Source organism: Triticum aestivum, chromosome 6B, assembly GCF_018294505.1.
Source record: "Triticum aestivum cultivar Chinese Spring chromosome 6B, IWGSC CS RefSeq v2.1, whole genome shotgun sequence".
Classification (NCBI taxonomy): Eukaryota; Viridiplantae; Streptophyta; class Magnoliopsida; order Poales; family Poaceae; genus Triticum; species Triticum aestivum.
The window spans coordinates 137,711,275-137,731,733 of record NC_057810.1 but is presented as its reverse complement, the minus strand read 5'-3'; the positions used below and the strand labels follow the sequence as shown (position 1 = coordinate 137,731,733).

Here is a 20,459-nt window from a genome sequence, read left to right as displayed (position 1 = left end):
CTTGGGATTGCAACACTAATAACAACTTGTGAAGAAGATGCATCCAGAGAAGGAAATCAAGCAAACCAAGGGAGACTAACTAAGCTTGGGATTGCAACACTAATAACAACTTGTGAAGAAGATGCATCCAGAGAAGGAAATCAAGCAAACCAAGGGAGACTTACTAAGCTTGGGATTGCAACACTAATAACAACTTGTGAAGAAGAATCAGCAAGTACCTGATGAGTACTACGTAATCGGTGGAGAACAATGGAGGGAGGGGATCTGCTTGGAGGGGTTCCCTCTTCCAGATTGCAAACCATATGTCTCTATGGATAAATGGAAGCTGAACTTGGTGTTGGATTGAGGAGAGAGGAGGAGCAAAGGGGGAGGGATTGGATGGAGAAGAAGGCCATTTTATAGAGAGACATGTGCGGCATTGATAGGAGCGGCGAGGCATCAGATGGGAGCCCGATCCATGTGAGGCGAGCGAGAGCCAATAAATCGATTGGATCACAGCACGCGCGGACGGACGAGAGGGGTGGAGGGAGTAATGGAGCCATCTGTGTCAGTTTGTGAGAGAATTGACGTTAGTTCCTTGAAAGGTGCATGGGCAGATGATTTGTTTGTTTGTTTTTTGACTGGGGGCAGACGGTTTGTTGTTTCCTTCCTTCTAATAAGCAGCAACTCCCGTGGGATTCTCTGAAGAGAATTGAAGTTAGTTCCTTGAAAGGTGCACGGCAAATAATTTGTTGTTTCCTTCCTTCTACTATGCGATACTATCCTAAAGAGACTCGAAGGTCCCACCAAGAATAGAACCGCATATTGATACGCTTTTGCAAGGTGGATATCATTATATCAACATTACATAATATATGGGGATACATACAAGAGGCATACAATGCCACACGAATACAACAATACATCGTACATAAGACCAACATCCGACTACGGATGAAACACAAACAGAAGCTCAAACGACATCCACCCTGCTAGCCAAGGCTGCCGACCTGGAACCTATCCCCTAATCGTAGAAGAAGCAGAAGAAGAACTCCAAAACAAGCAAACATCGCTCTCGCGTCATGATCATCGAAAAACCTGTACCTGCAACTGTTGTTGTAGTAATTTGTGAGCCACGAGGACTCAGCAATCCCATTACCATGGGTATCAAGACTAGAAAAGCTTAATGGGAAAGGAAGGGGTAAAGTGGTGAGGTTGCAGCGGCGACTAAGCATATATGGTGGCTAACATCCGCAAAAGAGAGCGAGAAGAGAGCAAACGGAACGGTCGTCAACTAGTAATGATCAAGAAGTGATCCTGAGCTCCTACTGACGTCAATCATAATACAGAAACCGTGTTCACTTCCCGGACTCCGCCGAAAAGAGACCATCACGGCTACACATGCGGTTGGTGTGTTTTAATTCGAATCTGGTGTCAAGTTATCTACAATCGGACATTAACAAATTCCCATCTGCCACATAACCGCGGGCACGGCTCTCGAAAGTTTATACCCTGCAGGGGTGTCCCAACTTAGCCCATCACAAGCTCTCACGGTCAACGAAGGATATTCCTTCTCCCAGGAAGACCCGATCAGTCTCGGAATCCCGGTTTACAAGACATTTCGAGAATGGTAAAACAAGACCAGCAAGACCGCCCGATGTGTCGACAATCCCGATAGGAGTCGCACGTATCTCGTTCTTAGGACACACTGGATAAGCTAAGCGTACATGTACCGATGTAACCCAAGTTGCCAAGGGATGGTCCCGCACGGTGCTCTAGTTTAGACCAACACTTAGACAAGCATTGGCCCGGGGGGCTAAAATAAAGATGACCCTTGGGTTAATTACTCCCAAGGGAAAGCTATAGGTGGTGGTGAGGCAAATGGTAAAACCAAGGTTGGGCCTTGCTGGAGGAGTTTTATTCAAAACGAACTGTCAAGGGGGTCCCATAAATCACCCAACCGTGTAAGGAACGCAAAATCCGGGAACATAATATCGACATGACGGAAACTAAGGCGGCAAGAGTGGAATAAAACACCAGGCATAAGGCCGAGCGTTCCACCCTTTACCAAGTATATAGATGCATTAATTAAATAAGAGATATTGTGATATCCCAACATAATCCTATTCATCATGGGGCAACCTTCATCTTCACCTGCAACTAGCAACGCTATAAGAGGGGCTGAGCAAAAGCGGTAACATAGCCAAACAACGGTTTGCTACGAACGGTGAAAAGGTTAGAGGCTGGCATGGCAATTTTGGGAGGCTTGAGCAACAAGAGATAGGTAGCGCGGCAAAGCGATAGAACGAAGCAACTAGCATAGCAATGATAGTAGTGAGATCCAGAGTAACGGTCATCTTGCCTGAAATCCCGCTAGTAAGAAGAACGAGTCCAAGAAGAAGACGAACGGATGAAGCCGAACCAAGCGTAGATGAACGAATTCTCACGATCGCAACGAAACAGGAACTATCGAGAAGAAGCACACAACAAGGTAAACACACCACACATATACATGACATGATGCACAACCAAGCATGATGCATGACAAAGCTACATGAAGCTACTCATGGCAAGAGATGATGCATACAAGAGCAACACATCAAAGCCGATTTAAACGAGGCCAGAAACAACATATAACAATTCGGTAAGTCCTCATATGCAAATTTAGAAATTGGTCCAGAACTGAATAAACCTTAAGTTCAAGTTGTTAAACAGCAAGTTAAGATGCACCAAGATGATCTAAACGAGATTCTAGTCAAGTTACATATAAAGTTCATTTAGTTCGGAGCTACGGCCTAGAAGATATGAGCAAAACAAGTTAAACATGGCATTAATGCAAAATACATACAAACATCAAGAAAACGGGGCAACATGATAATATGAAAGTTCATGCAAAATCAAGCAAGTTTCATATAGAGCACACTCAAAACGGGGCAACGGTTCAACACATACACTATACAAGTTTAAAGGACAAGTTGTCCAAAACAGCAACTAGGCATCTAGCAAGCATCAAAACAATATGCTACAACCTCTCAACGTGAAAACAAAAGGCATGGGAATGAAGTACAGGTAAAGCATGACAAATCATGAACACTGAGCTATCTCCAGAAATCACTAGAGCATGCTCAAATGAACATGGCAAGATTGCAAATAATAACAGTTTCAGGCTTAGCAGAAATAATATCAGGTGCAATGTTTAGAGCTATCAAACAACATTTTACATGAACTTAACATGGCAATCAAAGGCATGGCATGCTAGTAATAAAGACCAAGAACAAACTCTCTTACTGAACTAATTCCAAAGATCAACAGAAAACATGGTAGCATCCATGCAAACATGGCAAATGATATGACAGATTCAGACATGGCAGGAACAACAATAAGTAGGCATGTTGGTGAGTTTGTGAAGTTAAGCATGGCAAGAGTAAGTTCATAGGGTGCATGGATAACTAGCAAAGCTCATGGCAAAACTGAACTTAATGTTAACAGGCTGACAACAACATTATTTAGCAATTTGAGAGCAAGATTTCAACAAGCTACAGCAGTCCATAAATGCAACCAGGGGCATGGATGGATAGAGCATGACATTTATAACAAATCATCCTTAGTGAACATCTCCGGATTATGCATAGAATGACTTGTAGAAGCAGGTTTACTTAGCATCATGATTTAACAGATTAAGCCTAGCAAAACAGCAACAACAAATACCCTACTTCACGAGCTCGATGCACTCACTACAAGACTCACAAAAATACATGGATTACACCACTGTAAAGATGACATGATGTATCTCAATACTCATGTAGACATCAAGCTCATAGGATGCACACACAAAATGCAATGAAAAAGACAAAACAGCAAGTTATAACAGTTTCAGCAGTTTAACATCATATAGCACTCTTGCAACGATGATAAGGGCATCAAGATGAACTCAAAAAATCATGGCACAATGGAATAAAATGAATAGCATCTCATGATGAACATTTTGATATATTACACGCATAAAACGGAGCAATATGCATGAAGTTATGATGCGATGAACAAGACACCAGAATGCAAAAATAAAAGACTTGGGAGGAAATCTGGGGTCAACCTCGTGGATCTAGATCTGGCACGGTTTTCGAGGATGGCCGGAGTAGTCGCCGGAGCTCACGAGGGGAGGCGGCCGGAGGGGCTCGGGGACGGTCGGAGATGCACGGGAGAGGCAGCAACTCCCGTGGGATTCCCTGAAATTACGCAAGTGGTTTCCTTTTACCTTTGATTTTTGTTGCGAGATCTTCTCTCTTTCTTTCTTCCTCCATTGCATCTGCTACTGGCATATACTTATATTTTATTTATATTTGAACCACCAATCTTTCTTTGTTTCTTTTGGAATATATATATTTGAACCACCAATCTAGCTATCTTTCATTCTCCATTGTATCTGCTGCTGGCATATATTTATATTTGAACCACCAATCTTTCTTTATTTATTTATTTCTCCATTGTATCTACTGCTGGCATATATTTATATTTGAACCACCAATCATTCTTTCCTTTTTCATTTGTGTCTACTGTTGGTATGTACATACAGTTTTGAAAGCCCCCAGTATCAGACTATTTGGACATTTAATTTGAGGGTGATGATAAAACAAAGATGTGCAATATGAAATGTAAATAACAGTCGCAAGTAAGTTGCTGCCACAGGAATGACTTTTTCCATTTACTATATCGTAGCCCTGTGTACACCAGGGCAAGAATAAGCGCCTCGGGGCTCAGCAGAGATAGGAAAAGGAAATTAGGCATACCATCTAGCCAGCCATTTGCACAAAGCCAAAACTGAATCGACCAAAGAAGTGAATTTTATTCCATTTTTCTTCATTCACAACATGCATTCTTCGTACACCAGATATACGTACATAACTAGCTCAAACAGCCACCAGGACAAGAAAGTAGATTCTATCTAGCATATCAATCTCGAGTGTCGCTATTTGAGCTAGCTCGAGAAAACATACACAAATAAAAAAGGGCATCAGCCTCCAACACTAATTCCGCAGCCAACAAATAACTCGTCCATCCATTTATCTAGTGCCTCCAAATCTAGGCCATCTCTTCCTCTCCTGCCCTCTTGCCACTTTTGGATTATCAATCTCAATAACTAACCTCCCTCCAGGAGTCACCTCCAATCGAATAACCTGAAAAAAGGGTGAAACAAAATTAGAAGGAACAAATCACAAAGAACTCCATATGAGCTGCTAGAATACTGACACTTGCACCACACACAGATTTACTTAAACCTAATGATGCTACCAACTTACTCTTGACTGTTACAACATGAACCAAAACCATCATGGCTATGAAACAAACCAAGCCAAAACAGCCAAAGATGGACTTGAAAAAGACATATCAAAGTTTACAAAATATATGTAGGGAATTCCAAAGTTTACTACTGAAACATCAAGCTTCCAAAGCTCTGGTTTACAAATGAACTGATGGTTATGGGTCTAGAATTGTCAACTTGGCATCAAAGCAAGTCACACTAATAAAATTAATTACGTGAACATAGAATCAAAGCAGTCATAGCTGGAAGCCAAAAGCATGTCAGTCTAGCATCACATAATCAACCACGGCTCGATGGCCGGCATCCAGTGCTCGAAGGCAAGGTCCGAGAGCAGGTGAGGCCTAGGGAGGACCCAAGAAAACCAGCAACTTACCAAATCGACTATAGCCACGGTCATACAGAACGGCCGCTAAGCTGAGCCTTCGACCGTGCATGCATTGCTCGCCATGGCAGCCACCCAACAACCGCCGCCGGAGACCACGACAACAAACACCAAGTCAGTGCCGACGAGAGCCACTTCAGCTTGACGACCATCTCTAGGTGGCCCTTGAACGTGTCAAGTTCCCTCGGTGACCTATAACAACCTGGAGAGTAGAGGAGTGAGCAAAAGATTATTCAAAGAAAAAGACACTACAAGAATTGTTGGCTTAATTCAAACGCGAAATAAATCTGCTATGTATCCGACATCAAAAGCTTACCAAATCCTTCTCAGGGACGCGACCTCTGCTCACAGATGGGGAAGTTGGTGTCAGCAGACACATGTGCTTTTAAGAAGACGCTTGTTCCCAGCAGACTGCTCTGTGTGTTGAGCAAACTAAATCGCACAGAAACGAGGAATCACCTCTCCCAATCCTGCCATATTGCCACACTATGTTGGGACGCTTTCTGCCTTGGTTTTGCACAAAGTTTGAACATGACCTGTTCAAAAGAAATGCATGTTTTTAACATGACAGATATGTGATAATTGATATCCAACACAAGTTAGCAGCTCCTTTCTCAATTAATATCATGAAGGGAGAGTCATAAATGGCCTCATTTTCAGGCCTATTACCTAGTGATGCAAACAAATGTTCAAGGACACCACATTCAAGCCTCGGACAGTGGATGGGGACAAAAAAGAATCTCTTAAGCCACCAAATCGGTGCTAGAAGGAAAATAAAGGTCCAACTATCACATCACAAACATATGAAAGGTTCCAACACAATGATAGCTCAATACAATAACAAGATATTGTTGGTCAGAAGAACATCGATCAATAGTTGCAGTTCCCGAGTAAAAAGAGCAAGGCTCCAAAGGGGGGCCCAGCTTATATCACAGAATTACTAGCATGTGATCATCAACCACACAAGCATCATATTCTTAACTAAGAAAATACTAGGCAACGACATAACTAATTAATACTAGAACTAAAGAATTATACACAAACACCAAGAGACAAAGCACATGCCTATCAGCACCAGACAAGGCAGAAAAGGGGCATTTAATATTACCTGCAAATATATCCTCACTGATATTGATGATACAGGAAGGCGTACTGATGCTACCCCTCGTAATATTAAATACCCTTCGTGTGTTGAGAAAACTAAATCACTCGCGGAGAAGTTGCTGTCATCAAAGACATGTGCTTTTAAGAAGGTGCTTGTTCTCAGCAGACTACTCTGTGTTGTACAGGCTAAATCACACAGAAACCAGAGATCGCCTATCCAGATCTTGCCATTTCGAAACACTTTGTTGGGACGCTTTCTGCCTTGGTTTTGTATGAGGTTTGACCATGATCTGTTCAAAAAAAATGCACGGCTTGAACATGATAGTTTATGTGATAATGGATACCTAACACAAGCTTAGCAACTCTTTTCTCAATTAATATCATGACAGGGCAGTTATAAATGGCCTCATTTTTAGGCCTAGCTATTCATGGTTCATATGGAACATATCGAAAATATTGAAGACAGATGCTGATAATAATCATGAATTCCGTGTATGTAACTCTCAGAACAGAAAATAGGTAGCCTTGAGGCTACCTATGCACACATTGATAGGCAGTACAAGAATATGAGCCATAACAACAACAGTATTGTAAACCTTAACATAACATTCACAAAGATAATTTGTGTGCACATGTAAAAAGAAAATGGTGTTGTGTTGGATTCTATAAGACCCATACTAAAGCAACAACAAGAGGCGTTCCACTAAATTCTTAAGCATGTATATTAAAGCAGCACGCGTTGGCTTGTGCACACACAAGCGGCAATCACGTGTTAACTGGGAACCAAAACAAGTATCATTAGTGACAAAGCCAGAAAATTGGGCACATCCGACTTCTATTTGTCCGAAAGGAACACATGGCAAGCAAATACCCAGCACAAGCATAAGGAAAGACGGCTTAATCCACATTGCAACCATGGATCATTTAACTTTCATGCATCAATGAGCAACAAGAATAAATATGTGCAGAGGTAAACAACAGTTGGTGGTCTGGCAAATCACAAAGTATATATATGAAAGCACCAGCAACTGGATTGACCATACACAAACAATGACCTAGCAAACAAGGAGCAGCAGAACTGTCGAAAGCTATAGCCTGACCATGCAAGACAGGGTCCTAAAAATCAAGGAAATCACACAAACACGGAGCTGAACCTAAATGAATATACGCCTCTGAAAGCACCAAGCAGTGTTATTTTCTGATGAGATCGGAAGGACAACCCCACAAGCAGCAGGACAACCCCATACTGTGTTAGCGCACCTGCATTTTATTGAACAGGAGATGAGCAAGAAAGAGTTTACCTCCCCGAGGAGCAAGCCGAGCGATGAACAACAGACCAAATGATCCTACAACAATGTAAGGAGGACCGAGCAAGAAACGAGAACCGAGGAACCGCAAGCAAAAAAGACGAGAAACGAACAAGCCAATGAGAGACAAGGAACCACGCATCCAGCCACCAACGCTAGTTCACCGAACGTGGCACATCGCATCTCTGACAAGCCCACCCACCCAGCCGCTGTAAACTTCAAGAGAACCCAGCCGCTCTTACCCATTTAACCGGCAAGTGGACCGCATAACACAGGAACCACTTGCAGCGATGGAGCCTCTCTCAGCCGGGTAAAAATGTGGCGTGCAACCCTCACCCGGCGTGACACACCCTTTAACCCAACGGCCGGAGGCCTGCACTGCTTTACCAGCGGGCACATCGGACAAACCCAACTGATATAATACCCAAGCCACTGCTCCGCGGGCCCAGGCATGAACCAGGACCACCATCAAGATAGGGTACACAAGAAGCAAATAAAGTAGCAGAATTCCACCCCTGACGCTCACACTAGGTAACGTGCATGCAAGCGTCTAGCCAAAATCACTATTCTAACCTTGTCAGAAATCTTCAGCAGAAAATGACTTCTCCTAAAAACTATTTCACGATCTGACCCTTTCTGAAACGCCAAACCTTGTGGTGTTACTGTCCAAAGTAGAAACGCCATACTATTTAGCGTTGTTAGCCAGCCACGTGGCAAGTCGAAACGCCGAAGTTTGCCGCGTTGGTAGAAACGCCGGACATATTGGCGTTGCTGTTGGATGCTGAAACGCCAAAGTCCTAGGCGTTGCCCTCTTGGTCCATTGCTACAACTAGCATCCTGCATGCATGTTACCTCACCGACAATGCATGAGACAGTTTGACTTTGGGCACGTGGCAAGTTTCGATTTTGATGCATATGTAAACATGCGCCAGAGAACAAATGATGTCGCTCTTTGCTGATTTCACAGAGAAAACGACGCCTACCTGCATGCAACATGCATGTGATCGACCCTTCCGTTCTCTTAATTAAGAGTAACTCCAACGCGCCGTCCCATTTTGTCGACGCGGGCATGAAGCGAACAGACGCGGCGCGCGCCTACTCCTTCATCTGGCTCGCCAGTCGGTGGCAAAGCGAACAGCCTTTCCCTCCAATTCTCCAAAAGCTCCTACCCGCTCGCGCTCCTGACCGCGAGCCATGGATGACGACCTCGATGCTGCCGCCGGCCTCGGCTCGTACGGCCTCACCCCCACCCCCTTCGGCAAAGGCGAGCCCCGTGCCCCCCGCAAGATTGCGGTGCCACCCAAGAAGAAGAAGCTGACGCCCGCGGAGCGGGCCTTGGAGTCGGCCAAGAGGAAGGGCCGCATGCACGCGGCGGACGCAAGGGAGGAAGCAACGGTCATCAACGGGGACTAGAAGTTCAAGGCGCAATATGCTGCCGTCATGGCGCGTGGGGGGAAAAGCCGTGGAGGAGGTTGGCTAGGGCGAAAAGCCACAGCCGAGGGGAGAGACCAACTCCCAGAAGGATAAGCAGGATGCAGCGTCGATCGCCGGCCGCTGGCAAATGCGCCAGCAAGAACTGTGTGGTGGTTTTTTTTTTGGGAGGCTTGCATTGTATGTCGGCCGCTAGCATGATGCCGGCATGAACTTTAGGCGGCGGCATGGGCGCTGGCATGATCTATTACCGCGGGCGTTTTCAAATTTTTGCGTGGACATGAAATGGGATGCGGGCGTTGGGCACACCACCGACCAAAAAAAAGACGGACGTCGGGTGGGCGGCCGATCCAAACAGACAAAATCATCGTTTGTTTGAATCGACACGTTGGAGTTTCCGTGGAGTAAATAATCAACTGTACATACGTTTCTCTCTTTGGATCTTGCCCCTTGAAGGCCGCGATGATGCACCTCACTCACATGCTTGTTGCGTTTTCATGTGTAGGAGAATACAATCTTGCCATGCAGTCATTGGATCGATGGCATCGCAAGATCAGTCAATTTGTTTCATGCATTGTCGGCGGCACGTATAACATGCATGCATCAATCGGAAGAAGAGTCAAACTGTTCTCATGCATTGCCGGCGAGGTAACATGCATGCATGCTAGATGCTAGTTGTAGCAATGGACCAGCAGCAACGCCTAGGACTTTGGCGTTTTCACGTCCAGCAGCAACGCCAGCAGGTCTGGCGTTTCTACAAACGCGGCAAACTTCGGCGTTTCGACTTGTCACGTGGCCCGCTAGCAACGCTGAATAGTATGGCGTTTCTACTTTGGACAATAACGCCACGAGGTTTGGCGCTTCAGAAAGGGTCAGATCGTGAAATAATTTCTGGAAGAGGTCATTTTGTGCCGAAGATTTCTGACAAGGTTAGAATAGTGATTTTGGCCCAAGCGTCTCGGCCAACCAGGAGGAGAGAGATTAAGCAACGCCGACGATGCACAGGCACGACCCACCCACTGGCTTCTGGCCCTACCGAAGCATGGCCCCAGTTGTCACACGACACCACTCGTATTGATGATACGGGATGCTGTACTGATGCCACCCCTCGTGATATTAAATAGCCTTCATGTTTGAAGCAAACTAAATCACTCGTGGAGAAGTTTCTCAAGGACGGAGAAGTGTTGTCATCACAGAGATGTGCTTTTAAGAAGGTGCATGTTCTCAGCAGACTACTCTTTGTGTGTCGTGCAAACTAATTCACACAGAAACCAGGGATCGCCTATCCAGACCTTGCCATTTTGAAACACTTTGTTGGGATGCTTTTTGCCTTGGTTTTGTATGAGGTTTGACCATGATCTGACCACAACAAATGCACGGTTTGAACACGACACTTTATGTGATAATGGATACCCAGCACAAGCTTAGCAGCTCTTTCCTCAATTAATATCATGATTGGACAGTTATAAATGGCCTCATTTTCTGGCCAAGCTATTCATGGTTCATACAAAACGATGAACTGAGGGACCGTGAGCGAAAAAGACGAGAAACAAACGAGCCAATGAGAGACGAGGATCCACGCATCCAGCCACTGTATCAGGTTTAGTACGCTAAAATGTGGTTAATAAAAAAGGAATAAGCCATGCATGGTGCCCATGTATTTTGAAAAAAACATATACATACGTTCATGCTAGCTTGGCATCATCACATGTTAATTACATGAAACAGGAAGGAAGCAAACATGGTTTTTTGGCAACTTACAGTCAGATGGTAGACTTAGTGAAAATCTAACATTCATGTTGATTACAGGCCAATGGAAAGAATAAATAATGCATGTGAGAAAAATACCTCTAACCTAAGGAAAAGATAATTCTTATCTATCTTAACTAACCATGGCTATCATAATGCCAATATCATAGGCAAAAATCGGCTACCACTCAATGACAAGACCATCGAAGGGAGAGGCAGAAGAGCAGGAACTCACCAGAACAGAAAGAGGCAGCAACCACCGCCACGGTTGCAGCCAAAACATTGTGATCATGCTGTGGGAAGCCGAGGTAGTGGACGAGGAGGTACCCTGCCAAGCCATAGTAGCCTGACATAGAGGTTACGATGCTTTCCACCACCTCACTGTTTGGTCACCACCCAACCAATCTAGGTAGAGGCGTTTACAGATCGGCGACGCATGTTGGGGCGTGCAGGGATTCCAACATTAAAACCAGGTAGAGCCGCTCACTGAAAAAATACATAAAGCACACGCCGCGTTTGGTTAACATGAATCACAAAACTAAGTAAACACACATGCATGCTAGTACAACATCAGTCTTAAGTTATTTTACTCTGCTTCGACATAAGATAGATGGAATCACGCTCTGTTACTGTACCTTCCAAATGGTGTTACCAATTCCTACTTTTGAAACTTAATTTTGCAGGTGACCGGTCCATCTTAGTACACATGGAGACAGGGAGGAGGGACTCACCAAAAACAAGAAGCCGAGACAGTCCTCCGAGCTGTGGTAGCCGGACAAGGAGGTTAAAAGTTTACAACACAACCACCGTCATCCCGTCGGTAGGGAGGAGGGGCACATCGATGACCGCTCGGTCACCACCACACCAAACAGGGATTCCAACATTGAAGAACCGCTTCACTGAAAACAACACGTAAAGCACACGCTGCATTAAGTTGACAAGAATCACAAAAACTGTGTAAGCACACATGCACGCTGGGTTGGCATGGGTCACTGTACCAGGTTTAGTATGCTAAGTTGGTTAATAAAAGGGAACAAGTCATGCATAGTGCCCATGGTGTGTGTGTGTGTGTGTGTGTGTATTCATGCCAGTTTGGCATCAATATGCAAAGCACACACTGGGAAGCTGGTTCGCTAATACTACACATGTTAATTACTTGAAACATGAAGGAATCAAATATTTTTGGCAACTTACAATCAGGTGATAGACTTAGTGAAAATCAAATATTCAAGTTTTTTTACAATATATAATATTCATGTTGATTACAGGCCAATGGAAATAATAAATAAGGCAGGTGAGGAAAATAACTCTAATCTTATTGTGGCCACCGGAAGAGCACCACCATAGATCTAAACATTAAATCATCTTGATGGCTGGCACAACAGTAGCCCATGGCTCGATGACCAGCACTACAATCATCAGACAGACTATGAGAGAGGAACCAGCACTTACCTCTTCTAGAACCAACAAGGAAGCGGCCACCAGAGGGACAGGAAAGAGGCGTCGGAGTGAGCACTGGAGCAGCCAGAGCTTCTTCGTCGAAAAGTTCTTCTTCGTCGACCAAACTAGTGCTGTAAATGTTGTCCAAAATACGCCCAGCAACAACACTACAAAAGTGAGCGGCCCAAAATCATTAATACCCAAGGCAAGGTAACTAAAGAGATGGTTCATTAAACAATAAGACAGTCAAAATAAACCAAAAATATTAAGAGAGCAAGGAGCAGTCAGCGTATCGGCAAATCCAAAACAACCAAACAAACAAGGTTTAATTTTGGTAAATATCAGACCCAACCACAAGACTACTAACCAATAGGACACCATTTTGTTTCCTATCAAATTCAGTTTTAGTGTTTTTATTTCATATCCTAGACCTTTAAATAGTATTTGACCTTTAGTTCCTTCAAAATAGCACCTAATATCTCAAAAATAAGCCCCAGCAGGTCATCACCAAGATTAAAACTAGCCAACTAGAAGTATGGTTACGTGATGTTGTATGCAATTACATGATTCATTCTACGACCTAAACAGGAGCATGCCAAAATCCTAAGTCACGATCAGAACCCAATAAAACAACATATACAGTAGCAAAAGGGCCTAACTAGCACAAGGACCAATTTCAACAAGATCATCACAATCTCAAGATTACGATGGCCAGAAGATGACCAACAGATAACATGTCTAAAGAACAAAGCCCTAAATCAATGGCTCGATGGCTAGCACCAAAACTGGACATGACTCGATGGTCGGGCCATCTTAGGGCACATGGAGAGAGAGGAGAGGGACTCGCCAGAAACAAGAGGCCGAGGTAGTCCTTCAAGCTATAGTAGCCAGACAAGAGGTTACACACAGCCACCGTCATCCCGTCGCTTTTGGCGCAAAGCCAAGGGGCACAACGGCGACCGTTCGATCAACACTGCACCAAGCCACACCAAGGTGTGGTGGCCACAGCTTGGCGGTGCATGCCGAGGTGCACGGACTCCAACATTGAAGAACGGCTTCATTGAAAACAACGCGCAAAGCACACACTGCATTAAGTTGACATGAATCGCCAAAACTATGTAAGCACACATGGATGCTGGGTTGTCATGGATAGTATTCATGTGCTTGAAAAGAACATATATACATGCATGCTAGATGAAAAAAAGAGGAACTAAATCCTCTTTGGCAAATTTCCATTAGATGATAGACTTGGTGGAAATCTAATATTCCTATTGACATCATGCCAATGGAAGAAATAAAGGTAAACATATGGAGTATATCTTTAAGATGTCAATCATACTAAAACGGGTCCTGATACAGTTTTTAGCAAATTATAATGAAATGTTTCGACTTCCAGTAAATAGTAATGTAGAGCTCATAAAACCATATGCAACTAACAAATTATGAATAACTGAATAACAGGGCAATGTTGAATTGAGCAAACACCAGAAGGAGAGATTATTTGCTACAACTACCATCACAAAAGCATGTGCAGCCAGATGGCTACCCATGAACCAAACCCTACACCATAAATTACCATGGCTCAAAGGCCATGACCACAACACATCCACGACACGATGACAGGGCACCACGTGTGATTGCCTAGCACACTGTTGCATCCAAGATCTAGCCAGCACGGTCAATGGGTACAAGTAACTCGCAACACAAATTGTCAAATACAAAAAGATTGCTCATCTAACCTCACGGGAAGTTAGGGACAACCCTCTAATCAGCGGATCATCAATCCTAGCATCACAAATCCTGCATCTTCAGCTAACTTCTAGCTGAGATTGTGTTGTTTCTATTAGCAACTTTAGCCTGCAGCAGCACTATAAAAAAGAATCAGTTGGACAGTCAAAAGACTAAAGTGAAGTACTCTCACTAGACCATGCAACTGTAAATTACAGAATTGCAAATGCAGAATGAGATAATTGTAAGTTTACATTGCACATTCGGAGTTTCGTAAATATTGTTGGATTATTAAGTATGCAGTAGAGATACATTTTTAATGTGCATTAAACCAGATTTACAGTTTGCCAAGATTAAAACTTGAAGATGACTCAAGAGTTTCAGAATTATTGTTGTCATATGAGGCACAACGCCCTGACAAATCATTACCGAAGGCGCATGCCAATGCAAGCACAATAGTAGAAGTACATGGCAATGAAATGCAGCAGTACGGGGCTTGGTGGCACAAGTTGTTGAATACTAATAATTTGACCATCCAAAGTACAAAGCTTGTAATGTTCATGTTATCGGAATGCTGGCACCCTCCAGTCCTGCCCACACCATGTCCAGGTTGACTAGATATTGAGAGCATGAACATTTGCAGTCTATAATCTATATGCAAACAAATAGCTTTAGTTTATATTTGTCCATATAACTAATATCGGCATGTTATAACTAAATGATATGCCTCGAGAAGGAAACTACATGACAGTTGTGAACTTGTGATATCCAGACAGTGATGCATGCCTCACTGAGAATATACTCATCAGATTACTTTTCTAAAAAACAAATGACAGAGGTGTAAACTGGCAGAAAAAAGTACATGACAAAGAGATGACTTCGCGAACAGCCGAACACATTGATTATTGCAGCTGCTTCTTCCCTTGCAACACTGATTGTGTCGGCATCATATCCTAATCCAGCGAATGTGGATAGGATTTTGTATGGAAAATTGAATTTTGTTGTTTATGCACTGATACATGAATGTGCTATTGCACAAAAAGAATATCAAGCTACATGCAAGCTATAACATGCTTGCTTCTGGCAAAAATGTTGTCTCTGGCTAGTGAACATGCATTGTTTTGCAAATGGTTTTTGGATATATTACTCCGCCATCAAGTAACTGGAGGTTAGGAGTGACGAAAGGACACAAGGGGATACATTTTTAATGGGCATTAAACCAAGTTGTTGGTTTTCCAAGATTAAAACTAAGACAACCCAAGAGTTTCAAAACTATTGTTACCATATAAGGCACAACAGCAAGACAAAGCATTAGTAAAGGCACATGGCAATGCAAGCAGTAGAGGTACAAGGCAATGAAATGCAGTAGTACTGGGCTTAGTGGCACAAGTTGCTGGAAACAAATAATTAAACTGACCATCCAAAGTACAAAGCTTGTAATGGACATGTTTATCGGAATGTTGGCACCCGCCAGTCCTACCCGCACATGTTCAGGTTGACAAGATATTGAGAGCAAGAACATTTGCAGGTTATATGCAAGCAAATAACTTTAGTTTGTCTCCGTCCATATAGTATAACTATTAATGGCATGTTATAACTAAATTCACACAAAATAATATGACTCAAGAATGAAATTACATGACAGTTGTGATATCCAGACAAGATAGACATCATTGCGAATATACTCACCAGAATATTTTTCCAAAAGAAAAGATAGTTGTGAACTGGCAGAAAAAAGTACCTGACAAAGAGACGACTTGATGAACACACATTCATGATTGCAGCTGCTTATTCCCTTGCAAAACCAACTGTGTCGGCATCATCTTCTAGTCCATCGAATGTGGATAGGGATTTGTTCAGAAAATAGAAGTCCATGCTCATTCTGTCAATCATAACAAGAAAACAAAATTGCGTCAATGTATAATCTTGCCGATTATAACTGATTACATGAATGTGCTATTGCACAAAAAGAATATTGTGCTTCATGCAAGTTATAACATGCTTGCTTCTAGCAAAAATGTTATCCCTGACCAGTTAGCATGCATTATTTTGCAAAAAGAAACTATTTTATTATCTTGCAAAAAGTGTTTTGATGTATTGACCTGACATCAAATAAGCAGAGGTTCGGAATGACAGAAGAAGTCAAAAAATATATAAATTGCACGCACGCATTGGGTACCAAGTCTATGGTCTTATATTGATCAAACATTACACTGAGATCAATCTAGCGGTTTAAAGAAGCTAATTGAGTTCGAAAATATCAGGTCAGTGGGGATATAGGTGCACAGGCACAGGCAAAATAAAGAGGCCAGTGGGGTTGAGACATCATGGACACGATGGTGATGATGATTGATGACCTCTATCTTGGAAGGGTCCTAGACAAGTTTAGAAATCAGCATTCAAAAACTGGTGCTATTGATTGATATTGCAATTCAAAGTAAACAAAGCAGCCACTGCTGTTTGAGGAACAAATTGTTTTCTTTTTAGTATTTGAGGTACTAAAAACGGTGACAGACACTGGTAGATAAAACCATTGCCAAAATTAGCAACTCATGACTACATCCACTAAAACAAAGACACTACTTATTATAAGACAATCACGAGAAGCACAAAAATTATGCATCACAAGATATCACAGATCAAGAATTCACATATTTTTAGGAAGATGTGTATTCACCATGTTGAGGCTTGACAATATCTTTCTTGCGGTCAATAAATTTGAGGCAGCCATCTGGATGGAAACGCCCTATGCCACCAGAATACAACCATCGTAGACCTCATTTGTCATCCTTGACGAGATATATAAGGCATGTGTCAGAGCGGTTATTGTGAAAGAGAAGTCATTGCTCTTTAGTAACAATGCATGATTTTGTGTGTGAACATATCAGTAACAAGTCGACAATGCACCATAGAGACTTGATTTGTTTAGCTTCATTCTTTTAGTTAAATCGGGACCTTCGATGACTATCTCCCCCCAGAGGCATTGGTGAACCATTGATAAGTATCCCCTTCAGCCCAGTCAATCAATTGAAAGATACAGTTGACCATGTTAAGAATTTGTGAGGTAATCGCAAAGATGCATCTGGAATTTTTTCATCCAACAGAGAACATTTACATGAAGGAGAGCATTTCTAGAAAAATGCAACACTTGGAAAAATAGAACGTTTGCATGCAGGAGACCATCACAGATCAAGAATTTCACAGAAATTGAACTTGTATGGGCAGTTCCATGCCGAACTGTTGCTAGGGCGGGATGGCCTTGGTGACATGGAGCATGAGAGGGACCGAGTGGCTTACCGATGCCCGAGTCGAGCGAGAGGCGGTCACCAGAGTTGTAAACTGGCAGAAAAAATTACATGACAAAGAGATGATTTCGCGAACACATTGATTATTGCAGCTGCTTCTTCCCTTGCAACACCAATTGTGTTGGCATCATCTCCTAATCCATCGAATGTGGATAGGAATTTGTGCGGAAAATTGAAATTTTCCATGCTCATTCTATCAATCAAAACAAGAAAAGGAAATTGCATCAGTGTGTAATCTTGCTGTTTATGCACTGATACATGAATGTGCTATTGCATAAAAAGAATATCAAGCTACATGCAAGCTATAACATTCTTGCTTCTGGCAAAAATGTTATCTCTAACCAGTGAGCATGCATTATTTTGCAAAAAAAAACTATGTGATTATCTTGCAAAAAATGTTTTGATGTATTAATCTGAAATCAATAAGTGGAGGTTAGGAGAGAGAGAAGAAGTCAAAAAAAACTACACACATGCATTGGGTACCAAGTCATAAGGTCTTATTACCGATCAACTATTACACTGAGGTCAATCTAGCGGTTTAAAAAAGCTACTCCCTCCGTTCCAAAATAGATGACTCAACTTTGTACTAACTTTAGTATAAAGTTGAGTCATCTATTTTGGAATGGAGGGAGTAATTGAGATAGAAAATATAAGGGCAGCAGGGATATAGATGCACAGGCACAGACAAAATAAAGGGGGCAGTGGGGTTGACACAGCATGGACGTGATGGCGATGACGACCTCTCTATCCTGGCAGGGTCCCGGACAACTTTAGAAATCTGCGTTCAAAAACGGGTGCTATTGATTGATATTGCAATTCAAAGTAAATAGAGCAGCCATTGCTGTTTGTGGAACAAATTCTTTTCTTTTTAGTATTTGAGGTACTAAAAACGGTGACAGACACTGGTAGGTAAAACCATAGCCAAAATTAGCAACTTATGACTACATCCACTAAAACGAAGACACTACTTATTATAAGACAATCACAAGAAGCACAAATATTGTGCATCACGAGACATCACAGATCAAGAATTCACATATGTTTTGGCAGATGTGTGTTCACCACGTTGAAGCTTCACGATATCTTTCTTGCGGTCAATGAATTCAAGGCAGCAATGTGGATGGAAAACGCCCTATGCCACCCGAATACAACCATCGTAGACCTCTTTCATCATCCTTCATGAGATATATAAGGCATGTGTCAGATCGTTTATTATGAAAGAGAAGTCATTGCTCATTAGTAGCGATGCATGATTTGGTGTGTGAACATATCAGAAACAAGTTGACAGCGTACCTGATAGACCTCATTTGTTTTAGCTTCATTCTTGGAACGGTCTTTTTTTACATTGGGACCTCCGACGACTATCTCCCCCCTGAGGCATTGCTGAACCTTTGTTAAGTATCCCCTTCAGCCCAGTCATCAATCAACTGAAAGATACAGTTGAGCATGTTAAGTATTGCAAGGTAGTCCCAAAGATGCATCTGGAGTTTTTGATCTAACAGGGAACATTTACATGAAGGAGAGCATTTCTAGAAGAAAAAAATGCAACATTTGGATGCAGGAGACCATCATGAATCAAGAATTTGACAGAAATTCATTTTAACCAGGTGGTGAGCAAGTGTTTGAGAAATTTAACATTTTTACAAATTGTTACTGGTGTGTAAAGTGTGAAGCTTCCATGGGCAGTTTCATGCCCAAGCGTTGGCACGGCTGGATGGCCTTGGTCACACGAAGCATGAGAGAAGGAGGGGGAGAGGGACCGAGTGGCTTACCAAAGCCCGAGTCGAGGTGGAGGGGGTGCGGAGGCGTCGTCGTAAGATGAGGAGGGAGCTCGGGGAGAGCAGCAGAGGCACGGCAGGCGCCGCCTCCATGGGTTGGCTGGCGCTACCGTCGCGCCAGATAGATCCGTCGTAAATCGGCCGCCGTCGCTGGGCGGCGAAGGAGCACGCGGTCGGGGAGGTGGAGGTGGAGGCGAAGGAAGGATGGCATGGCCGTCGGGTTTCGCATACAAGAGGAGTGGCAGGGGGCGCGTCGTAGTGCGACGAGGGGGTTGCTCTAGGAGAAGAGAAGAGCAGAGGCGCCGGCAAGCCGCTGCGGCTAGGGTTCGCCGCCGCATCCATGGTGCCGCCGTCGCCAAGGATCCGTCATACAACCGTCGGCGGGAGATAGAGGAGAGAGGCGGTCGGCCGTGGGAGAGAAGATCACCGCCGTGCCGGGGGAGAGGGTGGTTGCGGCGGCGGCGGGATGAAATCGAAACGAATCGTCGGGGGAAGGGGAAAGTGGGCTGCCTTTTCTTTTTTCTTTTGTTTCATTCACTCGCCTTCGTACGTACGTGAGGTAATTTCTCCGTGCCGCCGGCGAAAATATCTCGGAACTGAGTGAGTTTGCTGGATTTATTATCGGAAAAACGTGGGCGTTTGCAGATCGCCCATACGCCTCCTATCGGAAAAATGTTTTATCTTCTAAATAAAAAGGCGAACTAAAAATCCGTTTTCACCATTAAATCCGTCTCAACGAGATCTTCGAAACTAGACCCCATGTTGATATGTTTCGACGATTTTTTTTTACCCAGAAGTTGCCATGATGTTTTCACTATAGTTGCCATAGTGCTTAAACAAAAGTTGCCATGTGGCAATTTTAGTTTGTAGAACATGGCAATTTTAGTTTTTTGATGATGGCAGTTCCCGTACTTTGACCATGAAAATATTTTTTTA

At 43.2% G+C, this 20,459-nt stretch overlaps 1 long non-coding RNA gene across 12 annotated transcripts; it reads right to left on the bottom strand.

Annotated features, from left to right (window-relative positions):
* Positions 1-4,845: 4,845 nt before the first annotated feature.
* Positions 4,846-20,068, bottom strand: LOC123136178 (uncharacterized). Of its 12 annotated transcripts, XR_006466636.1 has the most exons (13): positions 19,518-20,068; positions 19,039-19,172; positions 17,738-18,920; positions 17,118-17,229; positions 16,182-16,322; positions 14,452-14,580; positions 12,725-12,879; positions 12,004-12,171; positions 11,508-11,758; positions 6,790-7,075; positions 5,998-6,217; positions 5,673-5,883; positions 4,846-5,153 (listed from the first exon to the last, which is right to left on the bottom strand). It is a non-coding gene; the product is annotated as an uncharacterized lncRNA (long non-coding RNA). The 12 variants fall into 12 exon arrangements; XR_006466645.1 differs by lacking the exons at positions 4,846-5,153; positions 5,673-5,883; positions 5,998-6,217; positions 6,790-7,075 and having other exon boundaries at positions 11,149-11,758; positions 17,738-17,938; positions 18,432-18,523; positions 18,782-18,920; positions 19,518-20,062; XR_006466640.1 differs by lacking the exons at positions 4,846-5,153; positions 5,673-5,883; positions 5,998-6,217; positions 6,790-7,075 and having other exon boundaries at positions 11,149-11,758; positions 17,738-17,938; positions 18,432-18,523; positions 18,808-18,920; positions 19,518-20,061.
* Positions 20,069-20,459: the final 391 nt, after the last annotated feature.